Below are 6,000 nucleotides of genomic sequence, written 5' to 3' on the forward strand. Positions count from 1 at the left end.
GGATGACAGACCCCTAAATAGTGCTCCGTAGGTCATCCGTAATCAAGGTGTGGTCGCGTATTTTGCGCATGTCAGCATCCGTATGTAATCCGTATGTAATCCGTATGGTGAGATTTTCTCGCAGGCTTGCAAAATGGACATATAATGGAGCCCTATGACAGTTTTAATAAAGAAATGAAAGAATAGATATAGACACATAGAATGCATATATATATATATATATACACTCACTGGCCACTTTATTAGGTACACCTGTCCAACTGTGTGTTAAGACTTAATTTCTAATCAGCCAATCACATGGCGGCAACTCAGTGCATTTAGGCATGTAGACATGGTCAAGACAATCTCCTGCAGTTCAAACCGAGCATCAGTATGGGGAAGAAAGGTGATTTGAGTGCCTTTGAACGTGGCATGATTGTTGGTGCCAGAAGGGCTGGTCTGAGTATTTCAGAAACTGCTGATCTACTGGGATTTTCACGCACAACCATCTCTAGGGTTTACAGAGAATGGTCCGAAAAAGAAAAAAAATCCAGTGAGCGGCAGTTCTGTGGCCGGAAATGCCTTGTTGATGCCAGAGGTCAGAGGAGAATGGGCAGACTGGTTCGAGCTGATAGAAAGGCAACAGTGACTCAAATTGCCACCCGTTACAACCAAGGTAGGCAGAAGAGCATCTCTGAACGCACAGTGCGTCGAACTTTGAGGCAGATGGGCTACAGCAGCAGAAGACCACACCGGGTACCACTCCTCTCAGCTAAGAACAGGAAACTGAGGCTACAATTTGCACAAGCTCATCGAAATTGGACAGTAGAAGATTGGAAAAACGTTGCCTGGTCTGATGAGTCTCGATTTCTGCTGCGACATTCGGATGGTAGGGTCAGAATTTGGCGTAAACAACATGAAAGCATGGATCCATCCTGCCTTGTATCAACGGTTCAGGCTGGTGGTGGTGGTGTCATGGTGTGGGGAATTTTTTCTTGGCACTCTTTGGGCCCCTTGGTACCAATTGAGCATCGTTGCAACGCCACAGCCTACCTGAGTATTGTTGCTGACCATGTCCATCCCTTTATGACCACAATGTACCCAACATCTGATGGCTACTTTCAGCAGGATAATGCGCCATGTCATAAAGCTCGAATCATCTCAGATTGGTTTCTTGAACATGACAATGAGTTCACTGTACTCAAATGGCCTCCTCAGTCACCAGATCTCAATCCAATAGAGCATCTTTGGGATGTGGTGGAACGGGAGATTCGCATCAGGGATGTGCAGCCGACAAATCTGCGCCAACTGTGTGATGCCATCATGTCAATATGGTCCAAAATCTCTGAGGAATGCTTCCAGCACCTTGTTGAATCTCTGCCACGAAGAATTGAGGCAGTTCTGAAGGCAAAAGGGGGTCCAACCCCTTACTAGCATGGTGTACCTAATAAAGTGGCCAGTGAGTGTATATGTATTCCATGTGTCTATATCTATTCTTTCATTTCTTTATTAAACCTGTCAGTGTGAGTTTACTGTATCGTGCACTGAATTGCCGGCTTTGCTAAAAGACACCGGGTGCGTATTTCTCGCAGGTCACATGTGTGTTCCGTGTGTAATCCGTATTTTTTGCGCACCCATAGACTTGCATTGGCGTATTACGGGCGTAGTACGCTGACAATCGCAGCATGCTGCGAGTGGCACGGAGCGTAGAATACGGATGAGAAATATACGGCTGGTGCGAGGGACCCCATAGAGAATCATTGGTCCGTGTCTAATGCGTGCTTTTTGCGCCTCTCATTCTCCCGTATTCCTCGCCAGTGTGACCCCGGCCTTATTCCAAAAACAATGTTACCCCCTTTCCATAATTCAACTGATTGCTGCTGGGGTCCATCGCTGGGATATCCATTCAGTGATGGAGGGAACAGGTGAGAGGGTTATTCATCAGCTATGACACTGCTGGACAAAGCCAGCGCTCAGCACAGTCCCATGGAAAAGTAATGGAGTGGAGGTTGAGCCTGCGCACCCCTGATCCATTCAAGATGGGGATCTTTCCAACAGACTAGACCTCAAAAGCGGTGGCTCTTATGAGAACCATACCCAAAAATGGGCATTACCAGGTAATTCCTGAGTATGCGGCGGTATTCTCAGCGTTCCTGAAGGTGGGTTTTACTTATCTTTGAATTTGAATTGTAAATCTTGCCTCCACACTCACCCCTCCACCACTATAGCAGGAGCACATATCACCATTACACTGTGATTAAGTATTATCCTCATAATGTTTCTGAACAAAACACATTATACAAGGAACAATTTTACCAAACAAGGCTCAAATAATCCGGCAACACCATGACCACTAAATAGTGATTTAATAGCCTAGTCACACTGTTACTGAGCAAACACCATTATCAATAATACCGCTATACAACTGCCACCACATAGTAACCAAATAATACCACAATACTGCTAGTAAAAAAATGCATTTTATTTAGAGCAATATCACCACCATACTGTGAAACTATAGAGGAAGATATCAGTTTTACATGTGTGCTATGTACACTGCAAAAGTAAAAGCCATACAGATAAATCCACTGAATCTTTTTTTTATTGCATTATACTATATGGAGGACTATGGGAGTGCATTATACTATATTGAGGACTATGGGGAGTGCATTATACTATATGGAGGACTGAGGAGTGCATTATACTGTACGGAGGACTTTGGGCTTCCTTATACTATATGGAAGACTTGGGTGCACAATACTATATGAAGAATATGGGATGCATTATAATATATTGAGGACTATGGGGAGTGCGTTATACTATATGGAGGACTATTGGGTGTACATTATACTGTATAGAGGACTATGGGGAGTGTACTATACTATATGGTGGTCTATGGGGAGTGTATTATACTATATGGAGTGACTATGAGGCACATTATACTATGTGGAGGACTATGGGGTGTGCATTATACTAGGTGGAGGATTATGAGGAGTACATTATACTATGTGGAAAACTCTAGGGAGTGCATTATGCTACGTGGAGGACTATGGGATGCATTATACTATATGGAGGACTATGGGGAGTACATTATACTATGTGGAAAACTCTAGGGAGTGCATTATACTATGTGGAAGACTATGAGGTACATTATACTATGTGGAGGACTATGGGTTGCATTATACTAAGTGGAGGACTATGGGGTGCATTATACTAAACAGGCAAAATGCTGCCAATTCATTGAGTGATTAGATTGGTTATGCCGAAGCAGAAATCATTCTTCTCAGCAGCATATCGCCTGGTGAAAAATGCAGATGTGCTGCTAATAAGATGATTCTGTATGAGGACAGATTGATCTATTAGCGATCATTCTGTGCCCATCATTCTTCATCAGCCTGTGTAAATATGAAGAGAAACAGGCGTCAAACAACTTCAATATTGTTGATCCCGCTCATCTAACGGCCTCAACTCAGCGCATGAAAATACAACCAAAATGTTTCGGTGTGATGGTGCAATATGTGAGCATTTAGGTCCCCACTTTTGCCCAGGGTCCCACGTTGAATAAAACCGACCCTGGTTATGGGAGCAGCGAGAATAAAATATGAGCAGATACTGTCTGAAGAAGATCACAGCAGAAAAGTCTATGGGGATCCATTAAAAATAAATGGATGCTGGATACATATTTAGCTCCCGAGTAATTTAGATGATTTGAGTTAAATAAGTTAAATTATTATTTTTTACTGATGGGCTATAATCCCCCCCCTTCTTCCTTCCCTTACCCTATATCCCCATACCTATTTTTTCCTTACTCTTACTACTATGTCTTCTCCCTCATGTCTTTCTCTTCTTTTCTCTACTTCCATACTTAAATAATGTTTAATTACTCACATAATGGTAGTTTATGGTCTATTGTATTGTACCCTTTCTTTGTTATTAAAAAAAAACAAAACTTTAATAAATATTTTCTGAAAAAAAAAAAATAAATGGATGAAAATTGGAGGACATGCTTTTTACTTTAGTTTCTCATCCGTATTCTATCATAGAATCATAGAATCGTAGAGTTGGAAGGAACCTCCTGGGTCATCTGGTCCAACCCCCTGCTCAAAGCAAGATTCGCTAAATCATCCCAGACAGATGTCTGTCCAGCCTCTGAAGACTTCCATTGAAGGAGAACTCACCACTTCTCGTGGCAGCCTGTTCCACTCATTGATCACTCTTTAACCGTCAAAAAGTTTTTTCTAATATCTAATCTGTGTCTCCTCCCATTCAGTTTCATCCCATTGCTTCTAGTCTTTCCTTGTGCAAATGAGAATAAAGATGATCCTTCTACAATGTGACAGCCCTTGAGATATTTGTAGACAGCTTTTAAGTCTCCTCTCAGTCTTCTCTTTTGCAAGCTAAATATTCCCAAATCATGCAACCTTTCCTCATAAGACAGGGTTTGCAGACCGGTCACCATTCTGGTCGCTCTTTTCTGAACTTGCTCCAGTTTGTTGATGTCTTTTTTAAAATGTGGCGCCCCAAACTGGGCACAGTATTCCAGATGAGGTCTGACCAATGAGGAGTAGAGGGCAATAATGACTTCACGTGATCTAGACTGTATGCTTCTGTTAATACATCCTAGAATTGCATTTGCCTTTTTTGCTGCTGCATCACACTGTTGACTCATATTCAGTCTGTGATCTATTAGTATACCCAAGTCTTTTTCTTCTGCTATCTCCTTCAGTACTCTGGGGTGTAATTCATCTGGACCTGGAGACTTGAATTAATTTAGGTTAGCTAAGTGTTTTCTATCTTTCTGCTTATAGATATCCTGGATTCTTCTATTCCCTTAATAGGACAGTGAAGAACAGTTGATGTTACATTTCCATTCTGAGAGAAAACAGTTACCGTATTTTTCGGACTATAAGACGCACCGGACCATAAGACGCACCCCTATTTTCAGAAGGAAAATAGGGAAAAAAATAATAATGTGTCAAATGGGGGTCCGTCTTACAGTCCGAATTCAGCTTACCTGGGAAGGGATCCGGCACAGGTGGAGAAGTAGTCACAGGGGTCATTCAGTGGTCCAGGCTCGTGCGGTGGCGGCGTCTCTGTGCTGGGGCAGCTGCACTGGGGCAGCTGTGGCAGGGGCTGCTGTGGCAGGGGCTGCTGTGCTGGGGCAGGGGCAGCTGTGGCAGGAGCAGGTGTGGCAGGGGCAGGTGGGCAGGGGCAGCTGTGCTGGGGCAGGGGCAGCTGTGGCAGGGGCAGCTGTGGCAGGGGCAGAGGCAGCTGTGGCTGGGGCAGGTGGGCAGGGGCAGCTGTGCTGGGGCAGCTGAGGCAGGGTCAGCTGAGGCAGGGTCAGCTGAGGCAGGGGCAGGTGGGCTCTGCGGTGGTGGCAGCGGGCGGCGCTCTGCGGTGCGGTGGTGGCAGCGGGCTGTGCTCCGGTGCAGGGGCGGCGGCTCCGCCGGCGTTTCTTCGCAGCCCGGAGGCCACCGCACACCCCTTGCTGGGCGCCGCCATGTTGCGGTGGCCTCCGGGAGCATGGACGCCGGCAAGATGGCCGCCGGTCCGGGGACGGCGCATGCGCAGCTTCAGATCTCGTGCCGAGATCTCGTTGCCGAGATTTGAATCTTGTCCCCCGAGATCTCGGCATGAGATCTGAAGCTGCGCATGCGCCGTCCCCGGACCGGCGGCCACCTTGCCGGCGTCCATGCTCCCGGAGGCCACCGCAACATGGCGGCGCCCAGCAAGGGGTGTGCGGTGGCCTCCGGGCTGAGAAGAAACGCCGGCGGAGCCGCCGCCCCTGCACCGGAGCACAGCCCGCTGCCACCACCGCACCGCAGAGCGCCGCAGAGCCTCGCCCGCTGCCACCAGCGCACCAGGTACCGTGCATTGCGACCATAAGACGCACCCCCCACTTTCCCCCAAAATCTTAGGGGAAAAAAGTGCGTCTTATGGTCCGAAAAATACGGTAGTTAAAAAAATCAGTTTTTAACTAATCCATTGTTAAAAGTCAATGGATAAAAAAAACTTAAGTTT

The sequence above is a fragment of the Dendrobates tinctorius genome, unplaced genomic scaffold, assembly GCF_039654945.1.
Source record: "Dendrobates tinctorius isolate UK_male_01 unplaced genomic scaffold, ASM3965494v1 ptg000056l, whole genome shotgun sequence".
In the NCBI taxonomy this organism is placed as follows: Eukaryota; Metazoa; Chordata; class Amphibia; order Anura; family Dendrobatidae; genus Dendrobates; species Dendrobates tinctorius.